The sequence below is a fragment of the Myripristis murdjan genome, chromosome 10 (genome assembly GCF_902150065.1).
Source record: "Myripristis murdjan chromosome 10, fMyrMur1.1, whole genome shotgun sequence".
In the NCBI taxonomy this organism is placed as follows: domain Eukaryota; kingdom Metazoa; phylum Chordata; class Actinopteri; order Holocentriformes; family Holocentridae; genus Myripristis; species Myripristis murdjan.
In genome coordinates, this window is record NC_043989.1 from 32315448 (window position 1) to 32332524 (window position 17077).

General features: G+C 39.4%; 1 long non-coding RNA gene across 1 annotated transcript; it reads left to right on the forward strand.

Moving 5' to 3' along the window:
* The first annotated feature begins 12412 nt into the window (after window positions 1-12412).
* LOC115366951 (uncharacterized) lies at window positions 12413-14587 on the forward strand. Its single transcript, XR_003928876.1, has 3 exons — window positions 12413-12426; window positions 14445-14452; window positions 14492-14587. It is a non-coding gene; the product is annotated as an uncharacterized LOC115366951 (long non-coding RNA).
* Window positions 14588-17077: the final 2490 nt, after the last annotated feature.

The window sequence follows — 17077 nt, forward strand, 5'->3', positions numbered from 1 at the left end:
TGCAGCAAAGGGCCTGAGGTTGGATTTGAACCCAGGATGCTGCGATCAGGACGCAGCCTTAACAAGTGGTACACACTCCTGTCTGGTGAGCTACTGGGGCGCCCCATGTCATATAAACTAAAAATGTTTTAAATAAACTCACATTTTAACTTGACCTTAGAATTCATACTGATTTAAAGATGGCCAGATATATTTCATGTATTGCTGCTCAAACAAAAAAGCCTCATGTACAGGAAAAATTACAAACAAAACTTAACAAATTAATGTTTAACTCCAGATCGGCTTTATTTTTGTAGCCCAGCACACCAAAGCCTGGACTGATATTCAGCTCTCTTTTCTTGTGTCCCTAACTGCTGTGAACACCAGAAATTACAGCAAAGTGTGCAGACAAATCCATTTTGACTAATTAAATTTACAGAGGCAGGAATAATATTTGTTGTGACGCCATCCCACCAACCTCCTCCCCCCGCCAAGACGTCTGTGTGCAAGTCCAGCTTCACTTGTAAACTTCAACAAATCAATTAAAAAATGCAAGAACACAATGTTTCCACTGCGGTGCGCATCAAAGAAAACAAACTGTAACACCTGTTACCTGTTACATACCTTAGAGTTGGTGAGAAGCCATTAAATACTCTGCATACCAGCTTACACTGGAATATCAGAGGTGAATATTTAAAAAATCTGAATGGCATGCAACAACAATGTGCAGTTTAAATTGGTAAGTTATTAAAGTATCATCAAACAAGATCAATAACCCACCGGGTTGTTCTCTTAGTGAAACTGGGGAGAAATATTTTTTATTTATTTTTTTTTTTTGAGCACCTATTTCATAAAATAAAATCTACTGCTTAAAGAAGGCAGTCATGCTGTAGTCTGTCAGTGTGCTTTTGACCTTGCAAGATAAAATAGAAAATTTAATAAAGCCTTTTACTCTTGTTTTGTTAGGGTACTTCATTTTTTTTTTTCCCAAAGAGCATCTCTCATCTATTTCTACATTGTCTGCACCAGTGTTCTGTTTCCTTTCCTTCTCTAAGTTATAGTATTTATGTTTCTTACAAAAAACATTCTCAGTTCCTATTTCATATAATATGAAGTTTATAAGATTTACTGCAAACCACTATATATGAAGCTGCGATGCCTGTCATCTTTATAACAGTTCTTCCTGTTGTCTGCTGTGGGTGGAAATTGCTCTTCTTGCACCCAACATGGTGGAACAACACAGACACAAAGCAACGCTACAATGTACAAGTTGTATCTGAGCGAATCTGTTTGTGAGTTTTTCACACTTTAGTCAACAATGTGAAAATTAGAAAGGGCAAAATCTCATTAACTACCTTCGTGGAGTGTTGACATTTCATTTGCATCCTGCAAGACGAAAGCACATCTCTTCATTTCACACTTTAGCTTCCCAATTTCCTCCTCAGTTACGCCGATGGGGCACAAAGGAAAACAATGTTAACATTAATTTCCGTAGCTTTTCCTTAATGCTCAAATACACAAATGCCAATTATGGCGGCATATTTCTCAGCATTTTTGCTGTATGCATTAGTTTAGCTGTCAGCCCATCGCTAATGACCTTCAAAGCAGCCCATTGCCACAATCCTCCCCTCTCTTTGTGCACTGATGATGGCTCATTGCATTTAACTGCACCATTACTCCAGTATCTACCACCTCATGAGTTGCAGTATTGTTAAATAGAGTGAACTACATTTGAATTAGAAGCTCCAATTTAAAGTGATAGTTAACCTTTGTTTTTTGTTTTTTTGATTTCATATTATTTCACCTTCCCCCCAGCTGTTGTGTAGGACAGTAGTGGTGCTATCTTGCTCTCATTATTACTGAGTGCTCGATACTGGCTGGATGCTCCAAATGCTAACTGTTAGCCTCCTGCCATTGAGCTGGACTTCCCCCCAGCTAACATTCTGGAAAATAACTGCCTCAACCCACTCAAACTATTGAATAAACAAAGTTAGAGTGGAGGGGAGCAAAGGAAAAGAAGAATCTAGACAAGAAGCTAGCCACAACATAGCTAGCTAACATTCAATGCAGAAAACAAGCAGTTAGTTTTCAGAATCTTAGCTGGAGGAAGTATATATATATATATATATATAAATATACACACACAGTACAGGCCAAAAGTTTGGACACACCTTCTCATTCAATGCGTTTTCTTTATTTTCATGACTATTTACATTGTAGATTCTCACTGAAGGAATCAAAACTATGAATGAACACGTGGAGTTATGTTCTTAACAAAAAAAGGTGAAATAACTGAAAACATGTTTTATATTCTAGTTTCTTCAAAATAGCCACCCTTTGCTCTGATTACTGCTTTGCACACTCTTGGCATTCTCTCCATGAGCTTCAAGAGGTAGTCACCTGAAATGGTTTTCACTTCACAGGTGTGCCTTATCAGGGTTAATTAGTGGAATTTCTTGCTTTATCAATGGGGTTGGGACCATCAGTTGTGTTGTGCAGAAGTCAGGTTACTACACAGCCGACAGCCCTATTGGACAACTATATATATATATATATATATATATATATATATATATATATATATATATATATATATATATATTTTTTTTTTTTTTTTTTTTTTTTTTTTTTTTTTGCTGTAAAAAATATGTAGTATGGAATGTAAAAAAAATCTGTATTGTATAAATAGGTCAGAAAGGTAATCATAGCAAGCACTTCCCAGATTACCTGAACTACACAGCTCATTACTATCATCTGAAGCTGGAAGACAACAGAGCAAAGTGACAGCCAAAAGTAGGTTCACTGCCACTGCCATGCACAGAAACCCAGCGAGAGAGAGCAGAAAGTAAACCAAGCCCACCAGTAGTAACAGCAGCAGTACAGCAAGCGTGTGTTCTCAATCTTACTGGCTGGATATCAGTTGCTACCATCTGGGCCAGGCACATCTCACATTCAGCTTCTCTTTCTCAGCCCAGAAATCAAGCAGGCAGATTCTCCTAAAGCCTTGGCATTACACAGGGAGTGGAACAAATGGGATTTCTCTTGTCTTTGATCTTTATTTTCAGTCTGATGCCATCTGCATGCAAAGGCACTAGCATGGCCCACTACTGTGCAGACAAGGGAATCACATTAATATTTAAATGATAGCAATTATCCAAAGAGAGCGCACGCATACGTGTTGTCACATGCCTCATTGTGGAGGCCGCAGCTGCTATTCAAGTTCTATTATAGATATGAAAATCATATCAGAAGATGGAAATCATATACATATTGTGCAGGGCAGAGTGGGCTGGTTTGACAACATGCTTTTATAGTGCGTACAGAAAGGCAAAGTATTTTTAGCAGACCTCCCAAACAAAATGTGCAGTGCAAACAACAGTTCAAATGATGCGATTTAGTGTAATGATGTTATTGCTTTGGTCCTCACATCCAGAGAGATTTACACATAATCACATATAATTACAGCCCATTACAGTCGTTACAGTGTGTAAATGATGGAAGACTAATCCTCAGGAAAGGTGGATGGTGGTTTTCGCGCCATGGTTGAGAAGCATATGGATCACGTTTGTAACATTCTTCACCATTTCCAGAAAAAACTGAAAATCAAAGCCACTTCCAAGTCAATTTTATAAGTTATTGCATACCCAATATCACAAATTACAAATTTACCTCAGGAGGCTTTATAGCAATACAACATCTTCTGTCCCTAGATCAGAGATGCCAAAAATGCCAAATCTGGCCGGCAATAATGTCTCATCTGGCCCCTAAGATGTTTTGGAGGGAAATGGGAACTAATCACATTTTTAAATCAAAATATGATTTTTAAAATTGAAATATTTGGATCCAATTATAGATCCAGGCTTGTTCACCTTGGTCTTTGAATGAGTATAGCCACCTCTATTGGGTCTTTTATCTGTTATATTTCACTGTATCATTGTTTTTTTTTTTTTTTTGTTGTTTTGTTTTTTTTTGTTTTGTTTGTTTGTTTTTGTTTTTATTGATTCTATTGCTTTTTATTACTTTTTATTGTTTTTATTGTTTGTATTGTTTTTTCTCATTTTACTGCAAAAGCACTTTGGGAGGTCATTGGCTGTTTTAAATGTGCTATATAAACAAAGCTGACATTGACTCTGACATTGACAGGCTAGTTGCTGCATTATGTTAGTTTAGAAAACATGCTATGGCAAAAGCATAAGGCTAAGATGGAATGTGGAATTTTTCCAGTAATACGTAAAGCACAGTTATTTTCTTCTGGGAGGTGAATGGCAAACCTGTGTGCTGTATATTTGTTGCATTTCTCTCCTCTGCTTTATATTATTCTTTTTATGAGCCAATACGCACACACTCATTAATTAGTAGTAGCCAAAAATATTTGTCAACTTGCGTCATACTGATGTTGGCCAAAAAAAATCCAGTCTATTGAATAATAGATGATGTTTGTTCAGCATGTTTGGACATTACCAGGGGTGTCCCTCAAGGGTCAGTGTTGGGCCCTAAACTTTTTATACTCTATATCAATGATATATGCAAGGTAGCAAAAGCTTTGAAGATGGTTTTGTTTGCAGATGACACCAATATTTTTTGTTCTGGCAGTGATTTACTCAATTTAACAAAAGTAATTAATAATGAATTGCATCGTTGGACAGAAATAAGCATCATTAAACTTGAGCAAAACAAGAATAATGCTTTTTGGCAATCACAGAACTAATATGAAATTAGAGATACAGTTGGATGGGGTTAATACTGAAAGAGTAAATGAGATAAAATTTTTAGGGGTGTTGATAGATGTAAAGATTAGTTGGAAATCACAAATTAAATATGTACAAACTAAAATCAAAAGATGCATCGCAATATTAAATAAAGCAAAACAGACATTGAATCATAAATCACTCCGTATTCTATATAACATATTAGTTTTTCCATATCTCATTTACTGTGCAGAAGTCTGGGGTAATAAGTACACAAGCACAATACATCCATTTCTAATTTTACAAAAGAAAGCAATACGGATCATTCATGGGGCAGAATACACGGATCACACAAACTCATTATTTTTACGGTCAAAACTAATCAAACTCAAAGATATTGTGGAATTTTGGACAGCACAAATATTTCACAAAGCAAAAAATAATCTGCTGCCAGCTAACATTCAGAATCTGTTCACTGGAAAGGAAGGGGGATATAACTTAAGGGGAAAATTTAATTTCAAAACAATGAAGGCACGCACAAAAAAAAAAAAAACAACAAAAAAAAACTTTTTGTATATCAATCTGTAGGGTTAAGCTATGGAACAGTTTGGAGGCAACGCTCAGGGAATGTCCAAGCATGTATCAGTTTAAAAAAAAAGATGTAAAGAAATGATCTTCACAAGGTACAGAATTGAGGAGGGTGTTTGAATATCAGTGGGTGTTTAGTATTTATTTATTTTTCATTTCTTTTTTGTTTGTTTTTGTTTGTCTGCTTGTTTGATGTTTTTGTTAGTTTATCATTCAGGTATCTTTGTGTTGTATTCAAGGTATGTATGTTATATGTCTGTGTGTGAGATGCATATATGTATACATAATATAGTGGGTTTTTTTGGATGGATTATTAAGAGTGGGTGGGATCAGATAAGTTTTACTTCCTCCCACTCCTTTTCAGACATGTAAATGGGATCTATGTCTTTTGGTTAGGTCTGCCTTGTAATTTAATTATTTTTTTTTCTATTATTCTATTATACCTAGCCAATGCTGTGTCAAGTTTCCTAACCTTAGCCATCACCTTTTCCCAACCTAAATCAACAAAAGCTAAGCTAACAAAAACTAATGACTCTGGCTATAGCTAATGTCTGAGTGGTTAAGAGCGACTGACATTAGGAATAGATGACAACAGCCCTCTGTCCCACTACGATACAATACGACAAACTTTATTGTCCCACTCAGGGAAATTTGTCTTGGACTCAGCAGCTGTGCCATAAGTGCCTTGACAGCCACAATGACAACAAACAATACATCATCAGCCATACCATCACCAGCAGTACTGCACATAACCCATAACGTATACATACACTATACATAAATAATACATGCCAAAAGATCACCATAATAAAAACACTAAAAATGATTGCACAAACTCCGGCCTCAAGCAGCATTGTTTAAGAATTTGATGGAGGTTGGAATGAATGACAGGCTTGCCTAAGAACAGTTTGTTCATAAACAGACTGCAATGTCTGATAGTTACTTTTTCCTACCACCTTCATGGCCATGTACACCAGACGAGTGAGTTTAGTTTTCACTTTGGCAGTGAGGTTGCCATATCAGGATGACATCTCATATCGGACTAAGCAGCAAGGGCTAACTGCTAACACAGTGGGTCTCAAACTTTTTTTTTTTATATAATGTACCCCCTTTGAAATAGTTTTTTCAGCTAAGTACCCCCTCACCAGTGGAAAAAGAAAAAAAAAATAGTAAAAAAAAACAAAAAAAAAAAACAAAATAGAAAGTCACAATCCAGCTCCCTCAGTGTGAAACAACAACCTGACAACCTGAGCAGATTTGATTGTTTCTGTTTCTGCTTCTTCTTCTCTTCTTCCTCCTTGTTCTCAGCTGAATTGCTGCTACGTTTCAACCACTAATCCGTTTTCTGCATTTTTTTTTTTTCTCTTGTCTTCCCGGTCATCATGACCAAACGTCCTCGCTCGACGACCACGGCAGCAGATTTAAACCACAAGCACGCATCTGGCACCTTCAGGAAACCTGGAGGGAAAACTGAAGAAAAAATGTGATTTATCAAACTTACATTTACATTTTTATTGAACCTATTATAGCATAGACTAATTGTTCTAGGAATTATGCATGACAGATATTTTTTAAATCAACATTTGAAAAAAAAAAAAAAAAATGTGTGTGAAAAAAATGTGCTCCCGGCAGTGCTCCAGTGTGTCCCTAGGGATACGCGGCCCCCCATTTGAGAAGCACTGTACTAACCCATATCCATACTGTGAGGGGGATTACGACTGGGAACATCCAGGCAATGGTGTGATAATGGTCCAGGCAGGTGGTGATCACAAGTTACAATGGTACAACAGTGACAGAAGATCAAAAAATCATTTTTGGATTTATAAGGTTTATGAAGTATATTATGGGGAACAAGCCAAGCAGCTTCCAGGTGTACCTGAGCAGCCTTGGACCTGAACCACGCGACCACCATCACCATGGAGACCTGGCCAGAGGACAGACCACACATCACACAGGAGAGCCTCTTCACACCGTGCACATACACATGAGAAGAGACAAGAAAAGACGTTCTTCACACAGGAGAGTGAGACATCATTCAGAGAGATCGAGATAGAGATGTGAGAGATGATAGAAAGAAGAGAAATGGGAAATCTTACATACAAGATTAATGCCTTTTTTTCGAATTCATACCTGCAAAACTGGCCCACAGGTCCGGTAAAGCTTGGCAGCCAGACGCTGTTGCCGCACATCTTGGAGAAAAGTTGTTTTATTCTTGCTGGGTTTGCCAGATCTTTCTCCTTACACGCCCCCATTTGTGCAAATTAACACCTTCCTCTCCCCTAATGGCTTCTTAACCACTGCTGTTTCATGGCCGTTTGGACACGGTAATTGGCCCAAATCATCTATTCTCTCATTGCCTCCCGTTAAGAGGACTCCCTGCTGTTCAGAGGCCCGACTCCTCCTGCCATGCAAATGAGGCCAAGCAGAAGCAAAAACACTGGCAGAATAAACTGTGCCTCCCCACCCCCCGCCTCCCCTCACTCCCCAGCACCACACACACCTCATTAACCCACAGAGGGCACAGGAAATGAAACCTTTGACAGGATGTTAGGAAGCAACTAATGACCCAATCAGGAAGGTTGCCACTGGCCAAATTAGCATTAAGCAAACGCCACAGGCTGTGTGTGCGTGTGTGAGAGCCACTGAGAAGAAGGAGGCAGGTGACTGAGGAAGAGAAGCCTTTACAGAATAACTAATGGGCGTCCTTAAAAATGTATCCATCCACTGACGCCCAAACTTCAGCAAAGTTTGGGTCTTAACTGTTCAGTCAGTAGTGGGAAGAAAACACAGTGCGACAGTTACAGAAAGTCATGGAGAGACTGTGTGAAGGCAAAATAAAACAAGGATCACAACGTCTGAGAGTGTGGGCTTCCCCTCAGACAAAGCCCCCTCACCACCACCACCACAACCCTCCCACACCCCCACCCACACCTTTTTTTTTTTTTTTTTTTTTTTTTTTTTACATATAACATAACCAAATGATAGACATTAAAGAACCATACAAGTAATTTTCATTGTTTCCCCATGTTTTACATTACTATAAACCCATTTGCAAATCATGTAGAGGTCACAACATGGAATAAAAAAAATCCTTGATTTTCAAATGTGAGTTTTTTGGATTCATAAACCACAGAACTGATAATTGGCTGAGTAAAGCTAAACGTTTCCCCAAGGACTATTTTCTGGCGGAGAGACTGCTCCAACCAGTTTCAAGTCCTCAAAACACAACAGTGCTGCTGCTTTTAGGAAAACTAACTTATTACAGTGATGGAATACTGGTCTGAGGAAAGTTTGATATGTTTCACATCGTAGTGGAATGGAAACATGTAACAGAGTAGTAGTAAAAAAAAAAAAAATACGGAGGCGATGAGTATGGGGGGCTAATATTGTCTGAAAAGAACGTGAGATTTTTGAGAGTAAAGTCGTAAACTTATGGAAAAAAACTTGAATATGCTCTGAGATTAAAGTGATTCATCACACATTTATGAGAAAAAACTAGAAAATTCTGACATTATAATGTCACAAATTTGCAAGAAAAAAACTATGACAAAATTTTTCTTTTACCGGGATTTATTAAGAAGGAAATCATTGATTCTGGGCTAAAATCACCAGGATTTCCTTGTTCCTAAATCCTATTGCAAAGTAGACTTTGATGAGGTCATCAGCTGCAGGCCTGATTCTTCACAAAGTGAAGCGATGTGGTTCATTGGTCAAAATGAAAAAAAAAAAAAAAAAAAAACTAAATAACTAAAATAGCAGAGACGTCAAGTATAGACATTCTGTAGATACTACGCTAAACATGCAGAATCAGTGGTATGGTCCATAAAGGCCATTTGACAGATCTCGCTTTGATTGGTAATAAAAAAAAAAATAAAAAAAAAAACACTATTAGAAATCCTTCATGAACATCTTTTTTCCTTAAGTCTCCGAGCCTTGCCTGAAACGGTTTGGAGACCCCCTGGGCAGACCTGCCTCCCACGCTGAAAACATCTCATCTGCACCCATTGATTCTGTCATGCAGGAGGGCAAAATACAAGTACCAATTAAAAAAAGAAATTAAAGACAGTCTCATTTGCAGAAAATGTTGATGGATTGACTGATGCGCCCTCCCATATATCTGCATGCTAAATGAAGCCTCATAGGTAAATGTTTGATAGTGGATAATCCATGGCTTCTGAATGGTAATAAGATCCTACTGTACCCCAGGCTGCCTGCTTCTCTCTACTGTGTGGGCTTCTAGAGAATCAGCTTGGTGCAGAACCTCCTCCATGAACACACACACACACACACACACATCCATTATGTGTCTGTTTTGCCCCAATGTTAGCCACCAGCCATCACTGTGTGTTATGCATGGTCACTCTAGCTCTATGATCACAGATGGAGGGCCGTACTGGCTTAGCCACTCATCTCAGCACAGTTGAAATTTGCATCGACTACCAGCTCCTATGTATTTAAAATGTAAAACACCCAGCATCAGCTGACCCATGGCTTCTCTGAATGAGGAACAGGATCTTGGCTTAACGGTGTTGGCATAGTGATGGTTGTAGTTCTCCATTCTAGACAGACAAACAGCCTTGCTGTGTGGAAAAAAAGTGTGCAAAATCTGAGGAAGGGGTGACAGGTCTGACAGGATGGGATTTGGGGTCATGCTGGAGCCGACACGAGTCCGTATCCCTGATATTCTTCTCGCCACTGAGGCACTTGTTGAGTGGCTTCCTCTTGGCTGTGCCAGAGGAGAAGTGAAATACTCCACCCAGAGTGGAAAATATGGATTTCTAATTAAGGTGCTGGTACCAACCAACCTATTAAACCCATATGACATATTTTTCACATTTTACATTGACCCTAGAGGTAGCCATTCCTTTCATTGCAACATTTTTGCAGCCCTCTTTCAACATTATGTTTTTTTTTATTTAGTTTTAAATTTATTATTTTGATTTATTTAATGATTTATTTATTATTTTTCACAGCAAACTGAAAGTTAAAAATGAGTGTTAGGGTAGGCACTAGGCCCACTGCATATTAATAGTGAATACTGCCGAATGACTCTCATAAAGAATTTTCAATAAACGCAAGGCCATGTCCACAGAGAAAGCACAAACGTGACACACTTTTGTTCTTCAGTACCCTGAGGAAGACAGGGTACTTTGTGTGTGCAACTGCCTTCCTTCACAAATATTTTGAGGGAACACAGATGAACACTTCTAATTATTATCATACACATGGATAAACAGGATTTTTTTTTTTTTTTTTTTAAACCTCAACTCAGATTGATTTTTCTCTTGTTTGCCAATAAGGAACACGGTCATGCATCTACATGACCTATAAAATGATACCCATATTTATGCCATAAATGGCTTTTACATTGATTGCATTTACATTTTAAGAATTTAGCCGAGGGTTTAATCAGGAGTAACTGACAATGACGGCAACAAAGTCCATAATCTTGGATCACCAACTTCATAAGCAAATGATAATTAGGAGTGGCAAAACCGCGTTGCCCTGACAACAGAAATAGATAACCAATATTAATGGATTCCTTTAATAATAAAGTCTCATAGGGAAGTGCTAATTAAAGACAAAAGAGCCAAAGTGAAAAGGTCAAAAGCTGATAAGGTGTTTCTTTAAATAAACAAGACAGGTGCATTTGGAGAAGGTATCATTTGGTAACACCAGCTTAATATATAACTTAAGAAACTAATCATATTCCTGATAAGGCTAATGTTACAGGTCTTGCAGTTAGGTGCCATTTGGGTGGAATACATTTTCCACTGAGAACCTGCAGAGCTTGTAATATTCATATTTGATCCATTTAGCTATTGACCTCAGTCAGTATCACAGTGTTCACTGACTTACCATTCCCACAAGCTGAATTGATTCTGAACTGCTGAGCATCAATGCTTCAAGCTTCCCCTTGGTGTTTTTCATTGATGACACTGCATTTCAATAAGTTCATGCACTTTGCAAAAGCACTGACATTTGTGTCTTTAATTAGTTAATTATTTGTTTGTAGGTATGAAATTAACCAGTCCATAGAGGATTTTACTGCAACAGATCCATGGCTTCATTCAATTTCATTTACACATTGACATTAAGCATAACAAGGTTTAGGTGCAAGGAGGGCATAGATACTATGTTCAGTGACAATGAGATCAAACTGAAACACTTATTAAGAGTCCCCGGAGGCCAGTGCTAACCAAAACTGAACTGAGCACCAAAGTGCCACAGGTAAAATGTGTCATTACATAACATTTACTAAACAGCTTAAGGTAGAATTTGCTTCAATTGTTATTTTGTTGCTTGTCTATATTTATTATGGTGATACTAAAAAGAAATAATGCAGTGATAACACAGGCACAAACACATATTTGAGGATTACAGACAGAAGCAAGTGCATGCTTGTATGCACACAGTGGCAGGGCTGAATTACTGTATTATATAGAACATTTATATTCTATCATTTACATGTCTCCCTGGGATTCACTACAAAAAAGGAAAAAAAAAACGCTAAGATTATTATCATGCTGTGTGTGTGTGTGTGTGTGTGTGTGTATGTGTGCGTGCGTGCGTGCATGTGTGTGTGTGTGCTCATGAAAGACAAGCCTTCAGAGAAGTGGGACAATTGTAATGAATCAAATTGACTGGAGACAGAATAAAGGGCTGGGTAAAAAGAGGGCATCTTCACAGATGTTCTGTGAAGTGGGGAATAAATGAAACATCACAATAAATAAAGGCATAAAACAGGAGAAGAAATGGAAAAAAAAAAAAAGTCTGTTAATGCGCCCCCCACCGCCTCTCCCTTGCATTTTGAGGCCACTTCCCATTGAAGGCAAGATACTTTTGGAGCAGATTCTCTGGAAAGAATGGCTTCCTCTTTGGATGGGGGGCACGTTTAGCGCTGAAGAGCCAGTGTGGAGCAATTCCCTCAGCACTGTGGACAGCATTATGATGACTTAGAAGAATCTCATTGGATATCTATTACAGTAATACTTATCCCATCAATCTTTTTCTCTGTGTCCATCTCCATATAGGTAGTGTTATTAGCTCGCTGCCTCTGACAAAACATCCTCTTGTTAGTAGGTTGAAATCAGCAGAAAACACCTAAGACATCAAGACATTAAAACAAGCACATTGCTTCTAATGTTGATGCCCCGCTGGGCCTGCTGGTGTATCTAGAGCAGGGTTCCCCAACCCAGTCCTCAAGGACCCCCTGTCCTGCAGGTTTTTGTTTCAGCTCTTCTCTTTCATACCTGAACCATTTTGACCAAAGAGGATAAGCGTCATCATCTATTCCACATGAATGCTGTAACCAAATGTCATAGTAATGCTAAAGTAGTTTTTGAGATATTAGTAGTAATAATAATAATAATAATAATAATAATACATTTAATTTATAATGCACTTTACATCAAATAAATGATCTCAAAGTGCAACAATTGCAATAAAAGAATAAAAGGTAAAAGCAATGTCACAGTAAGAACAACTAAAATAAGTGGAAGCAGTGGAAATTACAAGAACCATACTAAAACAACACAATAGACCAAAAGGACATTAAAATAGGCAATCTATGCAAATGCTTTTCTAAAAAGATATATTTTTAAGCCTTTTTTAAAAGAGTCCACAGTCTGCGGTGCCCTCAGATGGTCAGGGAGTCCGTTCCACAGACTGGGGCAGCTGTGCAAAAGGCACGATCGCCCATAGTTCTGAGCCTAGTCCTTGGAGGCTGGAGGTGATTGGCCTGCCCTGAGCAAAGGTGGTGTGAGGAGGATTGCGGGGTGAGGAATTCTTTGAGGTGGGGGGGGGGCAGTGCCATGGAGGCACTTGTGGGTCAGGAGGGAGACTTTAAATTCAATCCTGTATTGAACAGGAAGCCAGTGGAGGGATTTGAGGACGGGAGTGATGTGGTCAAACTTTTGCACCCTCATCAGGATTCTGGCAGCACAGTTCTGGATGTGCTGCAGCAGCTGGATGTTCTTGTTGGGAAGCGTGATGAGGAGTGTGTTGCAGTAGTCCAGCCTGGAGGAGACAAAGGCATGGACAAGTTTTTCAGCGTCAGTGAGAGTAAGTGTGGGGCGGAGTTTTGCGATATACCTGAGGTGGAAGAAGGAGGTTTTGCACAGATGTTTGATGTGGCCTTCGAAGGTCAGGTTGGCAACTGAGGTTGAGAGATGGATGTCCTGGCCAGAGGAGGTGATGGTGGTGATAGTGGATGACCGGGTCTGGTGTGGGGTGCCAATGAGAATGGCTTCCATTTTTGAACTGTTCAGTTGGAGGAAATTAGCTTTCATCCATGCCTATATCTCCTCAAGGCAGGTGGAGAGTGTGGATAGAGCTACAGAGGGGGCAGAGGCTTTGTTCTAATGTAGAGCTGTGTGTCATCAGCGTAGCAATGGAACAATATTCCATGTCGGCTGATGACATGACCAAGGGGGAGCATGTACAAGGTGAAGAGGGTAGGGCCAAGGACCGACCCTTGCTGTTCATGAACAGCAAGTCCAGAGTCTTTGAAATGCCACTCAAGGACACGCCCCATTTGCTTCAGTAGTCGCAGCTCACGAGTATACCAGGGAGCTGAGCGTGTGAAGGTGACAGTTCTGGTCTTGACTGGGGCATGATGGTCCAGGAGGGTACTTAGTGATGAGTTGTAGAAATCCACTACTTCGGTAACTGAAGAGGGGTTGGCCATGGAGAGGTGGCAGAGGTCAGCAGTCAGGGTGATGTGATTGATTTTTTGAGGTTCCTGAAACTGATTTTTCTGTTTGGCTTGTTGATGGGGGACACAGTTGGAAGCTCCATTGAAATGGCCTTATGGTCAGACACACCCAGATCGTGCACTGTAAGATTGCTGATGAGGTTGGCATTGGTTATCAGCAAATCAAGAGTGTGGCCTCTGGAGTGTGTTGGGGCATTAACGTGTTGAGTGAGGTTGAGACCATCAAGAAGATTGATGAGTTCAGCAGCAGAATAGGAAGAGTGGTTATCAATATGGATATTAAAATCGCCCAGTATGATAATATTCCCATCTCGAATGCAAGACATTCAAAAGAGGAATGAACAGGTACAGACAGGGGGGACCTCTCAAAGTCTATCCAGTGCACAACGGCAAGGCCACCACCACGGCCAGGAGTGGGAGAGCGGCAAACAGCCAGCGCCAGCATCCCTCCCAGCACCCTTCCAGCAATGAAGGACACTGGGTGTTCAAGATTAAAAATTCTTCCCAATGGTGGTGTTAGAGGGAAGGTCATGGGGTCACCCAAAAGGACAGATTTCATCCTCTAGCCAACATGCATGTTGTCATTAAATTTCATGGCAATCCACCAAACAGACTTGGAGATATGCCTCATGCAAGATAAAAAAAAAATCACCTGTGATGCTAAAGAAGGGTCATCAGGTCACTAAAAATTGCTTCCACCGCTAGTGGAAACATCGTGGAGTCACCAAAATGGCCATGTTTCATCCCCTAGGGCTAGGCAAAGTGGATGTGGTCACTAAAATCCATGGCTACTCACTGAACAAATTAGGAGATATTGCCCTCACGCTATGTTACAGTCCTAAAGGAAAGCCTAGCATTAAAACCTCAAAGCACCTGAAACATGTCCTTCTCTCTACATTAGCACTCAGACTAAAATGAGTGACCTGCCTACATTTGATTTTCCTCCTCAAGGCCTGAACCATGGGTATATTAGATATGTGTCTTTTAACTTGTCAGAGCTACTTGGCCAACAGTTCATTCAACTACTTTGATGCCGTGTTCATGTCATCTTAGACTTCCTGTAAGTTTGAACGGCCAACTTGCAAGAAAAAAAAGTTCTCATCAACCTCCTTGCAGGACTTACAAGTAGGGCTTGTAAAAAAAAGCTGTGGGTGTTCTATGAAGTGGAAAATAAATGAAACATCTAGCTATCAAACTAACTTATGAAGCTTCCCATTGACTATATGTCCCAATGTCCGAGTTGGAACTGCCCGCCTTCATGCTGGGACTGGTGTTCCTTTTCACTGGACGCCTTCAAGAAGATAGAAAAGCTTTGCTGTCAGAAAATGACTTACTTTCTAACTTGAGACACTGACAATGAAATGAACAAAATACACTGCTATAAACTTATACCACTGTACAATAATGACTGCAGGAAATGCCTGATTGAAGTTGAATGTGCTATCAATCCAGTCAGGGAAAAAAGTTTATTGTTGCCTTTACTGACTGCCATTTTGTTGTGATGTGTGGGATATGTGGTTATTTTGGCAAACTTGGAGCATCCTCTCCATAATTCCAACATGGGAGTTCTGATGTAACTCGCGTTTCTATGCACTTTTCCATGTAGATTTATCCAAGTTCTGAGTTCAGTAGAAAGTGCCATTAGCCAGTACTGTATGAGGCATAAGCTAAATAAAATGAGCTGACAACAGTACAATACTCACCTAGCCAACTAACAAGGTTAGAGAATAAATGTTGCTAATAAGTACAAAACCAATGAAACATAACTGATCAGTCACTTGCAAAAACAGCAAAAAAAATCTACCATTTCTACTCCATACTGTTGTGATGTTTGCTTTTACAAATAAGGACCAGCCTGGGTGAAATATTACCACACCTAAAATTAGTTTTGCGTTGTGATGAACATGATTTATTTTTGTTTTTGAGTGGGGATGGGCAAAAATTTGGTTGAACACTGCATTACAACAACCATCACCGCAATTACTTCAGCAGGCTACTAGGCAGCGCTGGTGACAGAGTGAGAAGCAATGAGATGAGAGCGCAGAGCAAAGAGAACAATAAAGGTAAGGTTACGCCTGACAAAGAGAGGCCCCACATGTAATTGAAGAGGTCTCTGCTCAACACATATTGACTATTAGGTTAAGTACCTTTTAAAGATAATTGGAAAATGCAAATGAGCTGTAATTGTACCCTATTATGCTCACTTGTGGGCCCCTTTCCACTTTAGAAAATGAATGTAGCACTAATACCTCCATTTTTCAGAGTGGCTGTGAAATATGTAACACAAGAATGGGTTTGGTGATTGACCAAAGGTGATGGCTGCCACACAACACTTCAAAATTGGAAACTATGATGCTGTTTTGAATGGCTAGTTTGGTCTCATGTTTTCATGTTTTACGTAAAATGATGATTAACCATTTTATACATGTGGTATAAAAATACATTCCATCTGACTCTGATTTGCTATGATTGAGCTGGATAATGTGCAGAAATTGATAAATACTCCATCATAAGCATGGGTTTGGAATTGGGTATGGGCAATAGAGCTTAGATTGGTTGAAAGTCTATGTAGACTTGTGGCGCTTTGTGTGTTTTGTGTGCTTATTTTATAAAGAGAGATGATGAGGTGAAATGCATGCAATTTGGAGGATATCTGACATGGCTACCTAGCAACCCTCAATTTGTTCTATACCTGTTGGCCCCTGGCAGCCTTGGTTGTAGTTTCTGAAGGTATTCATAGTTTCAAACATCAGCGTTCCATGATTCAAACATCACAGCATTAAAAATACACTACACAGAATCTTAACAACGTTTGCTGGATAAAGCGAACGTCAGTCTATTTTATAATTAGGGTAAGATGTTTGCTAGCTTGCGATCACTGCTCTAATGTCTTGTTCCAAAGGGGTTCTATCATACCCATTTCCATAAAGGTTCCATTGGGGTCAGATTTCAAGGTGACAGTTGGTTCTTGTTGAAGACCCACGCTCAGCAGGCATTTAGCGAAGTTTTGTCATAGCTGTGATGGGAGGAAAGAAACGTCTCTGTTATTTGTATACAGCATATTTCCTTGAAATATGCTGTATATGAATGCAGCCTAAGTGTGTGT